A 17,299-nucleotide genomic window follows, 5' to 3' on the forward strand; every position below is an offset into this window, starting at 1 on the left:
ACTCCATCTCAAAAAAAAAAAAAAAAAATTAGCCAGGTGTGGTGGTGCACACCTGCAATCCCAGCTACTTGGGAAGCTGAGGCATGAGAATCCCTTGGACCCAGGAGGCAGAGAATGTGGTGAGCCAAGATCACGCTACTGCACTCCAGCTGGGAGACAGAGTAAGACCCTGTCTCAAAGAATAAATAAATAAATAAATAAATAACAACTCCCAGGTATTTAACAACAAAAAATCCAACAGTACAACTAAACGAACCCCCCAGTTGTTAAGGATAAAACTTTAAAATTTAAAGAATTAAATTTTAACAAATCTAAACATTAAATTTATGAAACGATGTGTGATTACTTTATTGTAGATCCAATTATTGAAAAAACATTGTTATTGTTTGGTCCTTTTCTGCCTATGGAAATAATCATTGTCTTCCCAGCCCCAGCACAGCACATAAAACATCGTGGGACTCAAAAAAATATTATTTAAGTGAATAATTGACTGAATTAGTATGGAGAATGCTTCCTTAAACTTCCTTAAACTTCACATTCACAAAATTCCTAGTGAAAAAAATATGTCTGCACTTCTCTGTATACGCTTTCATCTTCAAGAAGAAAAGAATACACAGAAGTACTATCATTGAGCCAGAAAAGATCTTAGGAACCTTCTAGTAGTTTGATCATAATGGCAAAGAGCTCTAATAAGGGCAGAACTGGGAGGAGAATCCACATCTTCTGATTCCAAACATTTTTCTCTGTCCCGTTTTACTACTCCAATTTTTTTAAAATGTGGCAGCATTTATAAAAATATTGTTTGGTCCTGTGAAATTCACTTTTTTTGGTACAGCTCAAACCTGTCTCTCCACATGTGGAGTTATTGCAGAGTCATATGTCCCCTGTAGGAGCAGAATTTGAAATATAGATGTGGAATGCATAAATAAAGGTGTTCTTGTCCCCTGAGTAAATCTTGTGTGTTTTTCTGTATGCCAGTTATTTCCACAGTATAAGTTGTTTGCTTGCAGCCTTCAACAACCAATGAAGTTACGTTATGCATAAGACCTTGGGGGTTTCATGTTTGCTGGGGCCAATAAAAGCAAATTCTCTCATGCTCTCCTACCGAGAACCTCATTATGACGTCCGGCTGGTTGCCTTTTTAGATCTGCATGTGATTCTACTTCTTTCTCTAGATTCCAGGACAGGCAGAGTTTGTCTTGGAAGCTCCATTTACTCTGTCTTCCTTACTGGCTCTCTTTTTGACCCTTTAGGGTCCTTTAGTGGTCCTCTTTTCCTCCCTTAGCTACCCTTCCCCCTAACCCCCACCCTCACCTGGCAATGTATCTTTCACTTGCAAATCTTTCAGTCCCACTAAAGCTTAAATGCCTGAAAGCACTCTTCTTACCCACACCATTCATCTATTAGAAAAACTATAAGGGAGAAAAAACACTGGCTTCATCCTCAGTTTTGCTTCCCTAAAGGAAGAGACCAGAAGATAATTCTTCTAGGAGTTGCCCCTGATGGCCTTAGGGCTGCCTACAGTCCTCTGGGTCCTCTCTGGAGAGAACTGCTTTGGAGTGTGAAAAGACCATGGCAGAAAGGAAAGGGAAGGCTTGTTCTTCCCTTCTTGGTTCCAGTTCATGGAAGGGCACTCACATCTCTCACGACGAGGATTCAGCCAGAGCATCCAGATAGCTGTGCTGAGCTCTGTAACAGGATAATAGGAAGCTGGAAGCCCCAACAGGCCACATTCTACATTTTCAATGGGGTATTAGGAACAAGTAAACTCTTTTGATGGAAAGGTGATGAAGAGCTATTTAAACGTTCAACGACCCCTTGCTGGTCTTTCCCAGGCTTACTTATGTCAAGGACTACCTTTTGTCTCTTTGTATCTTTCTCTAGCATCAGAGCTGACCCTACTAGAAAAGACTGTACACAACTGGGTGAAGAACTCCATTGACTTGCCTCCAGTCTTTTCTAGCCATGGAGTGGAAGCATGAACTTAGAAGACAGGCCATTGCGGACCATCCTGGATTTTGAAAATGCTAGAAAGAGTCAGTGGATGGGAGCTCTCTAAACCTTTGGACTCATCTGTGTATAGCATGGGTTTCTTGGCCTCCTGGCCCACTCTATTTTCAATCGGAAATCTGAAAAGTTTGCATGTGATAGGGAGGTTTGTATCCCGGTAAGGGAGGAAGAGGCTGAAACTGTTTATACTGGTGTCATTCATAAAATCTTCTTAGTTCTTCTCCATAGCTTCCTTGAGTTGAGCCTACTGGTCTATCACAACGATGATGCTTCTGCCTGGAGGAATGCAAATACCACCTGGGTAATTAAGTCTGTGATCTTAATTGTCTCCCACTTAATTGCCTCTGAAGGCCAACCCTGCACTGTTTTCTATTTCCTCAGCCAGGCATGTCTGCTTGTTTTGACTCAGCCTTCTGAATAGCATATGGCTTCCACTAAGCCTGAGCCACCCAGCCTGCAACTACACAGCCCCTCCAGCCGCAGAGGTGGCCCAGTTGTTTCAGTGCTGCCATTCTGCCTCAGCCTCAGCTTCATGCGCCCTTACCCATCTTATGTGCTCATTTTGTGCTCTCCTTTTCCCAAATTCACTGTCAAACTCTTTTTTTTTTTTTTTTTGAGACGGATTATCTGTCACCCAGGCTGGAGTATGGTGGCGCGATCTCGGTTCACTACAACCTCCACCTCCCGGGTTCAAGCGATTCTCCTGCCTCAGCCTCCCGAGTAGCTGGGACTACAGGCGCCCGCCAACACGCCTGGCCAATTTTTTTTTTTAGCAGAGGCGGGGTTTGGGGTTTCACCATGTTAGCCAGGATGGTCTCGATCTCCACACCTCGTGATCCGCCTGCCTCGGCCTCTCAAAGTGCTGGGATTACAGGCGTGAGCCACCGCGCCCGGCCCACTGTCAAACTCTTGTTGGGGAATTCTACTGTTATCTTGTAAAGAGAAAGAAGTGCTGCTTGTCATGGTGTAAACACAATCTGGAAAGAAAAGACTGTGCAGTGCATTAGCAATTATATTTAGGTTCTACGGAAAACTTATAGTTAAATTATTAGGCAAATTACTTTCAATGTGTTCTTTGGTATAATTTGGTATATGTAGGAAAGACTTATGAAATATTTTCAAATACTTCAGCCTTCATCAATCTCAGAGTAGGTTTAAAAATAATTAAAATATATTAAAATACTTTTTTTAAGGGTCCGATGAACTGGATCTTGGTAGGCAAAGAAAAGTGTCATAAGCCCGGGGATGGTGGCTCTTACCTGTAATCCCACCACTTTGGGAGGCTGAGGTGGACAGATTGGTTGAGCTCAGGAGTTCTAGACCAGTCTGGACAACATGGTTTCTAACAAGAAGAAGTTTGAGACTAGCCTGGGCAATATAGTGAAACCCCATCTCTACAAGAAATACAAAAATTAGCCAGGCATGGTGATGCATACCTGCAGTCCCAGCTACTTGGGAGACTGAGGTGGGAGGATTACCTGAGCCCAGAGAGGATGAGGCTGCAGTGAGCCATGTTCGCACCACTGCACTCCAGCCTGAGCGACAATGCAAGACACTGTCTCAAAACAAACAAACAAACAAAAACAAAAAACAAAAAGGCCGGGCGCCAGTGGCTCATGCCTATAATCCCAGCACTTTGGGAGGCCAAGGCAGGTGGACCACCTGAGGTCAGGAGTTCAAGACCAGCCTGGCCAACATGGTGAAACCCTGTCTCCACTAAAAATACAAAAACTAGCCGGGCATGGCCGGGCGCGGTGGCTCACGCCTGTAATCTGCTGAGGCAGGCAGATCACGAGGTCAGGAGATCGAGACCATCCTAGCTAACACAGTGAAACCCTGTCTCTACTAAAAATACTAAAAAACTAGCCGGGAGAGGTGGCGGGCGCCTGTAGTCCCAGCTACTCGGGAGGCTGAGGCAGGAAAATGGCTGAACCCGGGAGGCGGAGCTTGCAGTGAGCCGAGGTCACACCACTGCACTCCAGCCTGGGTAACGGAGCGAGACGCCATCTCAAAAACAAATAAATAAATAATAAAAACTAGCCAGGCGTGGTGGCGCACACCTGTAATCTCAGCTACCTGGGAGGCTAAGGGCAGGAGAATGGCTTGAACCTGGGAGGCAGAGGTTGCAGTGAGTCGAGACCGCGCCATTATACTCCAGCCTGGGCAACAGAGTGAGTCTCTGCCTCAAAAAAAAAAAAAAAAAAAAAAGTGTCATGGAATACTTATCTGGATAAATCAGGAAAATATTTTAGTTTAAATTTATAAAATCATACATTCTCTGGATTCATGGTGTTATGGCATAAGCAAGATACCACTGTACACAAGACTTTTTTGTTGTTGTTGTTGTTTTTTGAGACGGAGTCCCACTCAGTCACCCAGGCTGGAGTGCAGTGGCGCGATCTCGGCTCACTGCAAGCTTCGCCTCCCGGGTTCACGCCATTCTCCTGCCTCAGCCTCCCGAGTAGCTGGGATTACAGGCGCCTGCCACCACGCCCGGCTAATTTTTTGTACTTTTAGTAGAGACGGGGTTTCACCGTGTTAGCCAGGATGGTCTCAATCTCCTGACCTCGTGATCCACCTGCCTTGGCCTCCCAAAGTGCTGGGATTACAGGTGTGAGCCACTGTGCCCGGCTGTACACAAGAGTTTTTAAATCTCACTTTTAATTTTATTAGACATTCAAACATTTAGAAATTTAAAATGACTTTGGCCCTATTTCTTAGTTATTTATGACTCTCTCTCTCTCTCTTTATATATATATAGCATCTGGCAAGTAGTAGATACTGATAAATGGTAAATTCAGTTGTTTTCTTATAAGCAACAACAACTACTACTTGATATCCAGCAGATTATTGTATCCATCTAGAAAAGAGTAAGTATCCAAGATTCAGAGCCTAGTTTTAAAAAAGCCCCTTTGACAACCTTCACAGTGTTTTTTGGGGGAAAGTGTTGAGTCAGAAGAGAATTTTCCTTGATTTCTTCAATTCCAAGAGCCCTCCTTTTTTTCTTTTTAATATTCCCAAAGTCAAAAGAAAAAGGGAAGCTGGGCATGGTGGCTTACACCTGTAATTCCAGCACTTTGGGATGCTGAGATGAGTGGATCACTTGAGGCCAGGAGTTCAAGACCAGCCTGGGTAACATGGCGAAACCCCATCTCTACCAAAAACACAAAAATTAGCCAGGTGTGGTGGTGGGCACTTGTAATCCCAGTTACTCAGGAGGCTAAGGCACGAGAATCAGGACCTTGAACCCAGGAGGCAGAGGTTGTAGTGAGCCAAGATCATGCCACTGCACTCCAGCCTGGGTGACAGAATAAGACTCTGTATTAAAAAAAAAAATTAAAAAGAAAAAGAAAAAGGGAGAAGAGGAATGAATGTATGTATAAACAAAAAATGTTTTACATACCCATGGAATTGAATAATTATTATAAAAAGAGCTGGTAAAGAAGGATATTATGATCTTATACTTATACAGATGCTCCTGGACTTAAACAATGGATTACATCCCAATAAAGCCATTTCAACTTAGGAGCTGAAAATTTTATTTTTTTTTTGAGATGGAGTTTCACTCTGTCGCCCAGGCTGGAGTGTAGTGGCGCAATCTCGGCTCACTGCAACCTCCGCCTCCGTGCTTCAAGCGATTCTCCTGCCTCAGCTTCCTGAGTAGCTGGGATTACAGGCATGCACCACCACGCCTGGCTAATTTTTGTATTTTCAGTACAGACAGGGTTTTACCATGTTGGCCAGGCTGGTCTCGAACTCCTGACCTTGTGATCCGCCCACATCAGCCTCCCAAAATGCAGGGATTACAGGCGTGAGCCACCATGCCCAACCAAGTAAGTCGAAAATGTATTTAACACACATAACCAGGCTGGGCGCGGTGGCTCACATCTATAATCCCAGCACTTTGGAAGGCTGAGGCGGGCAGATCACCTGAGGTCAGGAGTTCGAGACCAGTCGCCCAAAGTGGCGAAAACCTGTCTCTACTAAAAATACAAAAAATTAGCCGGGCATGGTGGCAGGTGCCTGTAATCCCAGCTACTTGGGAGGCTGAGGCAGGAGAATTTCTCGAACCCAGGGGGCGGAGGTTGCAGTGGGCAAGACCCCACCATTGCACTCCAGCTTGGACTACAAGAGCAAAACTCCATCTCAAAAAACAAACAAACAAACAAAAAACACATAACCTACCGAACATCATAGCTTAGGCCAGCCTATAGTAAAGGCACTCAGAACACTTACAATAGCCTATAGTTGGGCAAGATCAAGATCATCTAACACAAAGCCTATTTTATAATAAAGTGTTGAATATATCGACCAGCTGTGGTGGCTAACGCCTGTAATCCCAGCACTTTGGGAGGCCAAGGCAGGTGGATCACGAGGTCAGGAGTTCAAGACCAGCATGACCAATATGGTGAAACCCCATCTCTACTAAAAATACAAAAATTAGCCAGGCAGTCGTGGCGCTTGCCTGTAATTCCAGCTACTCGGGAGGCTGAGGCAGGAGAGTCACTTGAACCCGGGAGGTGGAGGTTTCAGTGAGCCAAGATCGTGCCACTGCACTCCAGCCTGGGCGACAGAGGGAGACTGCGTCTGAAAAAAATAAAAATAAAAAACTGTTGAATATGTCATGTAATTTATTGAATACTGTATGGGGACTCAAAGTACAGTTTCTACTGAATGGAAATTACTTCTATACCCCATCATAGAGGTGAAAAATTGTGTCACACCTTCCAAAGTTAGGGTCAGGGATCCTTTGTACGTATATATAATTTCACATTTTTTAAGCTAAATGACATGCACTTTCATCTACGGGGATTAGAACTGCTGAAATTATGACTGTAATGGCTCATATATTTATGTAATATTTTTCATTTCACTTTTCATATTAAAAGTGTTTTAAATATTATTCACTTGAAAATCTTCAGATTCTGGTTACATCATGAAAAAAGAGTTGTACTGCCAAATCATGCTAGACCACTCTTAAGAAAATATTTCACGAGCTGTGGCAATTTTCAGTGCCTGGGCAAATGTTATATCGGTTATTGAAATAAATGTTTTACTTTTACATTTCTCTAGGTAAAGATAATAGGATTGAGCACAATGACTCATGCCTGTAATCCCAGCACTTTGGGAGGCCCAAGTGGGGGGACTCCTTGAGCCCAGGAGTTTGAGACCAGTCTGGGCAACATGGCAAAACCCTATCTGTACAAAAAATACAAAAATTAACTGAGTGTGATAGCATGCACCTGCAGTCCCAGCTACTTGGGAGGCTGAGGTGGGAGGATTGCTTGAGCCTGGGAGTTGAGGTTGCAGTGAGCTGCGGTTGTGTCACAGCATTCCCAGCCTGGTCGACAGAGTGAGACCCCCATCTCAAAAAAAAAAAAAAAAAAAAAAAAAGACAATAGAATGGTTAAATAAATATTAAATGAATAAGTAGTAGGGGATAGTCTTTCTTTCTTTTACTCAATATTCTGGAATTTATATTCGAATACAAAGGAAGGGAAAGAAATAAAAACGAAAAGAGTTTATTCCTTCTAGGAAACTTCTTCACATTTCATTCATTCAATTAAGTTATTAATTATTTTTTGGGATATCCTTGAATTCTTTTCATTTTATTTTCAAATACCTTAACTTTCTGTATTTATTTCCCCATCTTAAAATGGCAATAATAATGACCACCTCATTGGACTGTTGTGAAAATTAAATGAATAGATATCATAACATGTTTAGAAAAGTTCCCGGCACAGGCCAGGCACAGTGGCTCATGCCTCTAATCCCAGCATTTTGGGAGGCTGAGGTGGGTGGATCACGAGGTCAGGAGATCAAGACCATCCTGGCTAACGCAGTGAAACCCTGTCTCTACTAAAAAATACAAAAAATTAGCTAGGCGTGGTGGCGGGTGCCTGTAGTCCCAGCTACTCAGGAGGCTGAGGCAGGAGAATGGTGTGAACCCAGGAGGTGGAACTTGCAGTGAGCTGAGATTGCGCCACTGCACTCCAGCCTGGGTGACAGAGCAAGACCCCAACTCAAAAAAAAAAAAAAAAGAAAACTTCCTGGCACATAATAAGTGCTCAGTAAATGTTAGCTATTATAATTACCTTCACCTCTTCTGTCTGGGCTTATGGTTTATCTGCTGTTTGATCTGACATTCTCAATAAGCACGCAGAAACCAGCTTGAAATGGTTTAAACATGATACCACCTGAAAGCAGGGGAAGTACTGAGAATTTGCTATTAATGCACTTATGATGATAATTTGATCTCTTCAGAGAGGAATTTCTTCTGCTCTAAAAATACATTTTAAAACATCTCCCAGGGCTGGGCACTGGGGCTCGTGCCTATAATCCCAGCACTTTGGGAGGCCAAGGCTGGAGGACTGCTTGAACTCAGGAGTTTGAGACCAGCCTCAGCAACATGGTGAGACCCTGTTGCTACAGAAAATAAAACAAAGTAGCTGGGTGCAGTGATGCACACCTGTAGTCTCAGCTACTCAGGAGGCTGAAGCAGGAGGACCACTTGGAGCCAGGGAGGTTGAGGCTTCAGCGAATTGTGATTGTGCCACTGTACTCCAGCCTGGGTGACAGAACGAGCCCCTGCCTCAAAAATAAATATATAAAAATAAAAATAAAAGAAGCACTGACCTTGTTGAGGTACAGTATACTTGCTCATGTACTCGTTTTCTCTCGCTCTCTCTTCTCCCCTTTATTGGGCTAGGATAATTTAAAATATTTATAAGTAGATCAGGGTTTCTCAATCTCTGTATATTGACATTGTGGGCTTCTCATTCTTTGATATAGGGGGCTATCCTGTGCATTGCAAGATGTTTCATGGCACTCCTGGCCTCTGCCACTAGATGTCTATGGCACCCCCTCCCCAACCAGTTGCAACAACCAAAAGTGTTTCCATTATCATACTTCTGATATACTTCACCTTCTGATTTACCTGTAATGTGCTCTGATTCTGACATTAGCTGACAGTGTTGTTTTGATAGCCAACACTTAATTGCTAAATGTCTTATTGGGGAACTGCCCTCAGTTTGAGAACTACTGAAATAGATTCACTGACTTTGCTAGGTTCATTTTTTTCTAGTCAGAGCACCTGATAAAACAGGTTTTTTGTTTTTTTTTCTGATTTTTCTTTTTTTTTTAATTTTCGTTTATTTTTCACATTTTTCCATGACTCCATATATAATTTTTCTTTTTTTTAAAGACAGTCTTGCTCTGCTGCCCAGGCTGGAGTGCAGTGGCTCGATCGTAGCTCATTGTAGCCTGAATCCTGGGCTCACGGGATCCTCCTGCCTCAGCCTCTTGAGTAGCTAAGACACAGATATGTGTCATCATGCCTGGGTTAATTTTTTTAGTTTTGTAGAGCCAAACTCTCATTTATGTTGCCCAGGCTGGTCTTGAACTCCTGGCCTCAAGTGATTCTCCCACAGTAGTCTCCCAAAGCACTGGTATTCCAGGCCTGCACCACCACGTCTGGCTAATTTTTTGTATTTTTGTAGAGATGGGATTTCGCCATGTTGGCCAGGCTGGTCTCAAACTCCTGACCTCAAGTAATCTGCCCGCCTCAGCCTCCCAAAGTGCTAGGATTACAGGCATGAGCCACCTCGCCCAGCTCATTTTATTTTTATTTATTTATTTATTTTGAGATGGAGTCTCACTCTGTCACCAGGCTGGAGTGCAGTGGCATGATCTCGGCTCACTGCATCCTCTGACTCCCTGGTTCAAGCGATTCTCCTGCCTCAGCGTCCCGAGTAGCTGGGATTACAGGCATGTACCATCACGCCCAGCTAATTTTTGTATTTTTAGTAGAGATGGGGTTTCACCATGTTGGCCCAGATGGTCTCAATCTCCTGACCTTGTGATCCACCTGCTTTGGCCTCCCAAAGGCAGGGATTACAGGCATCAGCCACCACCATGCCTGGCCCATAATGAGATGTTTTTGTGCAAGAAAGAAATGGCATATCTTTTCAATCCACAGATACCAACTTTAGTTTCCCTACTCTATTTTGCTTCTTATATATTGCAACGGACAGAATATTTGTGTCCCCTGAAAATCAGTATGTTGAAATCCTAAACCCTAATGTGATGGTATGAGGAGATAAGGCCTTTGGGAGTCAGTAGATAATGAGGGTAGGGTCCTCATGAATGAAATTAGCGTTCTTATAAGATACCCCAGAAAGCTCTCTAGCCTTTTTTCCCCCTTCACAAGAGAGTACAGGAAGAAGTCACCGGTCTGCAACCCCGAAGAGGGCCTTTGCCAGAACCTAAACCATGCTGACGCCCTGGCCTCAGACTTCCAGCCTCCAGTACTGTGAGAAATAAATGTTGTTTAAGCCACCCAGACTATGGTACTTTGTTACAGCAGCCTAAACTGACTGTTACAGCAGACCTATAACCCTATCTCATTTTTTTTACTTTTGGCCTAGAAGTACTTCAACCAAAACAGCTACAGCTTCCTCTGTCCTGTCTGAGAATGGTCCAAGTTAAGTGATATACTTCTCTCATTTCTCCATGAGTAAGAGATTCTTGGGACCCATTGTTCAATGTCACCTCATAGAAGAACTGTACAGATTTCTCAGACTATCGAACTGTAACTCCTAGATTTAGCAGCCTTGTCACCTACTTTTTCACTATGTTCTCAAAAGGTAGCAACTCACCTGCAGGCAACTGCTGATTCTGCTCCTGATTGATTTGAGGCTTCACAGACTCTACGTAGATTATTCACTGGGGTCTTAACATCACGGACAGAATACTCATAATTTTCCATAAATATTCTCCACACTAAATTGAGCTTGATAGAAATAGGGGTGCAACCCAGACTTTATCTTCCCAGGTCAATTTTTTCTTGAAATGAGTATCCTGACTGGGAAAGGTGGCTCAGGCCTATAATCCCAGCACTTTGGGAGGCTGAGGCAGGAGGATCGCTCGCCTACAGGAGTTTGAGATCAGCCTGGGTAACATGGCAAAACCCCTTTCTACAAAAAAAAAAAAAAAATATATATATATATATATATACACACACACACACATATTTACATTTATATGTATATATTTACATATATATGTATTACATATATGTATATATTTATAATGTATAATATATATTTTATATATATATATTTATTTACAAAAAACTATCTAGGCATGGTGGCATGCATCTACAGTTCCAGCTGCTCAGATGGCTGAGTCAGGGAGGATCCTTTCAGCCTGGGAGAGACACAGTGAGATACTTTTTCCAAAAAAAAAAAAAAAAAAAAAAATCCTTTCTCTCTCACCCTGTTTTAGCATCATACACAATCACACTTTTGTCAGAGTTAGATTGGTAATTTTTTTTGAGACAGTGTCTCACTCTGTCACCCAGGCTGGAGTGTACAGTCGCATGATGGCATCTTCACAGCTCATGCAGCTTCAACCTCTCAGGCTCAAGTGATCCTTTCACCTCAGCCTCCCGAGTAGTTGGGACTACAGGCGCATGCCACCATGCCCAGCTAATTATTGTATTTTTGGTAGAGACCAGGTTTTGCCATGTTGCCCAGGCTGGTCTTGAACTTCTGGGCTCAAGTGATCCTCCCACCTTTGCCTCCCAAAATGCTGGGATTACAGGCCTATGGTAAAATTGATTTTGTTATATGTCCTTGTAGGTTTTTTTAATTGTTGTTTGTTTGTTTTGAGAACGAGTCCCGTTCTGTTGCCCAGGCTGGACTGCAGTAGTGTGATCTCCGCTCACTGCAGCCTCTGCCTCCCGGGTTCCAGCCATTCTCCCCCCTTAGCCTCCCGAGTTCCAGCCATTCTCCCCCCTTAGCCTCCCGAGTAGCTGGGATTACAAGTGCCCACAACCACGCCAGGTTAATTTTTGTATCTTCAGTAGAAAGGGGTTTCACCATGTGGCCAGGCTGGTCTCGAACTCCTGACCTCAAGTGATCTGCCCGCCTTGGCCTCCCAAAGTGCTGGGATTAAAGGCATGAACCACCATGCCTGGCCTATCCTTGTGTTTAAAGTCGCAGTTTCCAAGATCCTCTCCATGACCATGTTAAGTGAGGATTTACTGTATTTGCATATACTGTATTTGTAAACTTCCCGTTACACTTTCATCTCTAGATTGCTTATAATACCTTATACGATGTAAACTTTAAATCATCTCTACATTGCTTATAATGCCTTATACAATGTAAATGCTATGTAAATATACTGCATTGCGTTTTATTTTGTATTATTTTTATTGTTGTTGTTGTTTTTTAATGTTTTCCACCCAGGGCTGGTTGAAACTGAGGATGGGGAACCCAGGATACAGAGGGCCCACTGCACATCATATATCATACATAGTACATTATATATGTATGTATATATGTATATAAAATGGCTTGATATTATTCATTTATGTAATGAATAAAAACTTAGGTCTGAAAATCATCCAAAATAATTCTGGTACATCTAAACATTGAGTTGTTGCGTTTTTCTTTATTGGAGGGGGAGTTAGAATAAGTGGTGCTTTGAGGTTAGCCATAGTCCATCGTGGATGAACATTTGCTAAAGAAAATTGTTATTAATTCAATAAATCATTTATCTACCTCTTGGTGGCACAAAGGGCCTAGTAAATTTTGGTGGGCTATTTGCTCTTAAGCAAAGAACAATCTGTAAAGCTGATTTGGAGGACGCTTGGGAACAAACGAGAGGCAACCACGTGAAAGGCAACGTGCATGTGACTTTCACAGAAAATACTATTTGATGATGATTTAGTACGTGAAGTGCGGCTAGGGTAAAAGGAAAATCTGAGTGTTGCAGATCAAGGGCACCAGGTGGGACGCAGTTGGCATGCAAGCTCAGCCAGCCAAAACATGCGCTGTCAAACCAATCACTTGGGATTACAATGTTTTGGTTTTCAGGAAAGGTTGCTTGTTGAAGCAGCCAAATTCCAGCCTGGAGAGACAGAGTTGAAATTTTAAGGAGACTTTCCCAAGAAGTATTTCGATATCTTTTCCGACACCCTGAGAAGATCACGAGGCGCCAAGAATGCACGCCCTGCGCCTCACCCCAACCCCTCTCTCAGCTACCTGGCCCCAAAACCAGGCCTCTAAAATGGATTAGAGAGGTCTGGGGCCTAAAATTGGCCTCGGAAGCGTTCTTTTCCCTCTTTTCTCCACCCCTCCCAGAGTTCAAAACTGGGTGTGCCCTCCCTTTTCCGAACGCAGCCCCCATCCGAAGGGCGGATCCTGATTCCCGCGGGCTCAGGCCCCCGCAGGTTGGCGGGAGCCGGTGGGGGCGGGCCGGCCGAGTCCGGGGGAAGCAAAGAGAACGCTGCCGCGCGCGCCCCGATCAAACTCGCGCCGCCACCAGCTCACGAGCTGCGCCCCACCCTCTCCGTCACCGAAGAGGCCCAGCCAATGAGCGGGCGAGAAAGGCCGGGCCTGCGAACTAGGCACCGGGAGGGAGAGGGCCGCAGGGGGAAGGGAAGTCGAGAGCTCGAGGGCGGGCTGCGCTTGATTGACAGCTCGTTCGAACGAATCCTCCACGCGGCTTTCCTTCGCTCTCTTTTCTACTCATCCCGGCTCTTCGTCCCACCTCCTCCTCCTCCACCCCTCTCCTCTTGCCTTTCGACCCTCCCCACTTCCCCTCCCCCACTCTGCGGGCAAATCGCTGCTGAAAAGAGGTGGGGGGCCGAAGCGGCGGGCTCGTGTGGAGCCGTGAGGTGGGATTGACTGGCGCTCGGGCCAATGAGAGATAGGCTCATGGCGCGGCTGTAGCTGGAACTGACCAATAGGAGGGCGGGCTGGGGGCGGAGGCCCAGGTTCCAAACGCTCCGCGGCGCCATGGGCTGAAAACTCAACCGAGATGGAATCTCCCAGTCTGAACCGGTTTCAACCGGTTCCGAGTTTGAGGCACTAGGAGGAGGGGGAGAAGCGGCTGCAGCGGCCGCGGCAGGAGCAGCGGGAGCTACAGCATCAGCAAGAGCAACAGTAGCTACAGCCCCGGCGGCGGTGCCTGTTCCAGTCTTTGCTGCTGCAGTCCGTGCAACCACCCAGAGGGGGAGGGGGGAACCACCAGTCGCTGAGGAACAAGAGAAGGGGGGAAAGTTTAGGCGAGCCTTGTGGGGGGGGGGCGCCAGCGCCGGAGCCGCGTGAGAGAGGGAGCCGTGTTTTGGTAGGGGGGAGTCGGACTGCAACTGGCAGCAGAGCGTCTCCCCGGCCGTGTGGACTCTACACCCCCTACTCCTGCCGCTTCTGCTGCTGCCTGTGGCTGGAGGGTCCCCCTGGGGCTGAATCTTTGGGACTTGACCCCGTTCCCTCCCCCTTCCCTCACTCCCCAGCCGGGCGGGAGCATTTATTCCCCAGATTAATTCCCCTTTTTTGGGGGGGGCGGGTGTGTGTGTGTGTGTGTGTGTGTTGGGGGAAGCGTCCCTGAAATAGTAAATATTATTGAGCTCTTTTTGCCCTTTTCCTGTCCGTTTTTTTAATTTCCTTTTTTGAGGTGGGAAAACTGTGAAACCCACCTTGATTCGTCCCCTCTCCCCCCCTCCCCACCTTCCCTCGCCCTAATCCCCCAACAAGGAAGGAAGGAGCAGTTGGTTCAATCTCTGGGTAAGTCGACTGTGTCTTCGGGGCCGAGGGTCGGGCGGCGGCGCGGCCGGGCGGGCGGGAGGAGGCCGGCGTGGGGCGCGGCGGCGGCCGCGGGAAGCGAGCCCGGGAGGCGGCGGGCGGGCCGGGGGCGCGGCGGGCCCACAGCGGAGCCTGCGATTGAATGGAGCCGCTTTTGCCGCTGGGGGATGGAGGCGGGGAGGCGGCCTCGGGAGGGGAGCGCTTGCTGGGTCATTCGCGTGTGCGGGTGGCGGTGGAGGAAGGCGAGGAGCGTGATAGTGAAGCGGGGCCCCGCGCGGGGTGGAAGGGGTTCCCCAGCCCCTGGGGCTGGGGAGAAGTTGGGGTGATTTCAGGAACATCTCTGTAAATTATTAGGAGTGGAAGTTTCCAGAAATATTTAGTGCAGCAGCATTGAAACGTCCGCCTGCATCACGTGGCCCCCTCGGTGGAGAGCTTGGGATGGGGGAGGGAGGGGCTGCCGACTCCCTGTTCCTCCAGCAAGGAAACTCGAAAGCTCTCCGGTTTTGCAGAGTGGCATGTGAAGTAGGAAAGATCAATTTTTCAGGGGCCTGCACATGGGATTCCGTCTTGTAGTTCCTTTTCAGGGGTTTGAGTGTGATAAGTTGGTTAAACCATTTACTGTTGGCCTTGTACAGTGGAGGATGCCCTGATTCTCCTTCATTCCGATGTCTGTGAGTTTGGGTTGGGTGGGAGGAAGTGGTGTAGTAGAGGAAGCATTCAGTACTGGCTCAGCCCGGACCTCCTCTGATCACGCCGAGGCCATGCTGCATAGAGAAAGGGGCGGTGAACTTAAGGCGCCTGGTCTAAATGCCTCCTCCGAGTAAGGGCGGGGTGAGTGCGTGCTCCTGTGTGCTATAGTTAGAAGGGCTGCAAATCGGTTCGGGTGGGAAGCGAGGGGAGGGCGGGCCCTAATGAGGTGTGTTTTTCCTGAATGAAGCGGGCGATTGCCCACACAACCTAAGGAGCAGTCTTTCGCCTTGTAGCGACTTGTTTTTCACCAAGTGTGAAGTTATTAAGCAACGGTTATGATTTTCTGGGTTTTGTTTAGGAATTGGCATTGGGGGTCACTTGTAGAGTCACATTATCCATTAAGCTGGATAATCCCTAGTGTATGTTATCCAGTGAGTGGATTTTAGGATTGAAGAGCCCAATGGGAATGAGCGTTCGTGGTTACACCTCTCCCACTATGGCTTGTTTGCTGTCTGATTGTATATCTTAAGTGTGGGACACTGCTGTTAGTGGAAAGAATGTTTTGGAAGCGGTTTGATTTGGGGGACTAAATGTGCTTGGCATTGACCACAAAGCCGCCATTTCTGTACTATGTACAGTTCAGGAATAGGTAGGTGATTTCGAAGATAGCCGCTAGTTCTAAGGATGGCAAACTACTGTGTTTAAATCCTTCTATTCTAAATCTCGTTTGTCACATCAGTCTAGTTCGGAGAATTTTATAAGAACAGTGTATTTGAAAGTGAAACTTGTAAGAGTCATTTTCTTAATCCTTTTTTGTTTTGGCATTCAACTATGGTAGTAAATAGGTGAAAAGTTTGTTCAATATTTAACCGAAATATTTGAAAACTTTTGATACATGGATCTTGGTGCTTTGTGGACATTGCTTTTAAGCCTCAAATAAGATTGTTCTGATCTTTTAAATTTTATGGTACTTGAAGGTGGAGGAGAGTTTACACATTCATTTGTGGAATATATATTTCCTCTCAGTATTTCGATCTTAAGGTTTTTTTGTGGTGTGTAACAAGTATTCTGCTGTTTAAAAACGTTTGTTTAATGCCTACTACGAAACGTTTTGAAGTCTCATCAGTTTTGTCAATAATGGACCAATTCTTGAACTCCTAATTTCTTGAGTTTTACATTATTTTTACATCATATCAATCATAGGTGACTCATCTTTTGGAGTTCTAATCTGTTGTAACAGACTTTATATTTAAATAAGACATTTGCATTAAAATTGAATTTGCTGCCATTTTTGTTATGGACATTTTTAAGCTGTTATAAAATAGCCAGGAATTAATGACTTTTTTTCCGCCCTGCCAAGCTAGTTTGTCTAAATATAATGTAAAGAAATTAGCTACTCATTTTCTGGTCCACGAAAGTTCCTAAAATGGGAAGAAGTGGAGATCTGACCTTGTTAGTTCTAAATACACTAAACTGGGAGTGCCATGGATGGCTTTCAGGATGTCCTGAATCCTCTATAATTGTATACAAAATCGTGAGTTTTTAAAAACTGGGTTAGAGCTGTTGGTTCCTCAAGAGTCTCAGGCATCTTAGACCCCAAAAAAGGTTAAGGACTACTGATTTAACCAGTTAGGTTTGAGTGGCATTGGCTTTGAAGAAAAACAGAGGAAAGATATATTTTATAATTCTGGGCAACAAAAAAGTGGATGTGTGCCAGCATCTTAGAGTAGAATCCTCTTAAAAGGATAGCATTGCATATGAACTAGTAGGTTTTAACCAGTACATATTTAGGCTAAGTAGCTCATTTTTCTGTTAGAATTCTTTTTTATTTGGGAATGGGCAAGCTTTTACAGCTTTTACCTTGCCAATGAATACCTGGAATTTAAAAAATCTTGTTAGGCATATTGCCCATAAAGTTTTTTTTTCCTAGATCATATATTCAGTAAATATGTTTGTAGCTGTAATTTCAATCCCCCAATTCATTGAGGGTTGAAACAATTTGAATG

At 45.0% G+C, this 17,299-nt stretch overlaps 1 protein-coding gene across 3 annotated transcripts in view; it reads left to right on the forward strand.

Annotated features, from left to right (window-relative positions):
• Positions 1 to 13,541: 13,541 nt before the first annotated feature.
• Positions 13,542 to 17,299, forward strand: part of XPO1 (exportin 1) — a 60,706-nt gene continuing 56,948 nt past the window's right edge. For 2 of the 3 annotated variants that reach the window (XM_055108354.2, XM_034953220.3), the window contains exon 1: positions 13,542 to 14,585. The gene's annotated coding sequence lies outside the window, so the exon portion shown is untranslated. Of the gene's footprint in view, positions 14,586 to 14,719; positions 15,435 to 17,299 lie in introns of those variants that run through there. The other variant, XM_003830870.6, reaches the window with a different exon arrangement.

This window comes from Pan paniscus, chromosome 12, assembly GCF_029289425.2.
Source record: "Pan paniscus chromosome 12, NHGRI_mPanPan1-v2.0_pri, whole genome shotgun sequence".
Lineage (NCBI taxonomy): Eukaryota > Metazoa > Chordata > Mammalia > Primates > Hominidae > Pan > Pan paniscus.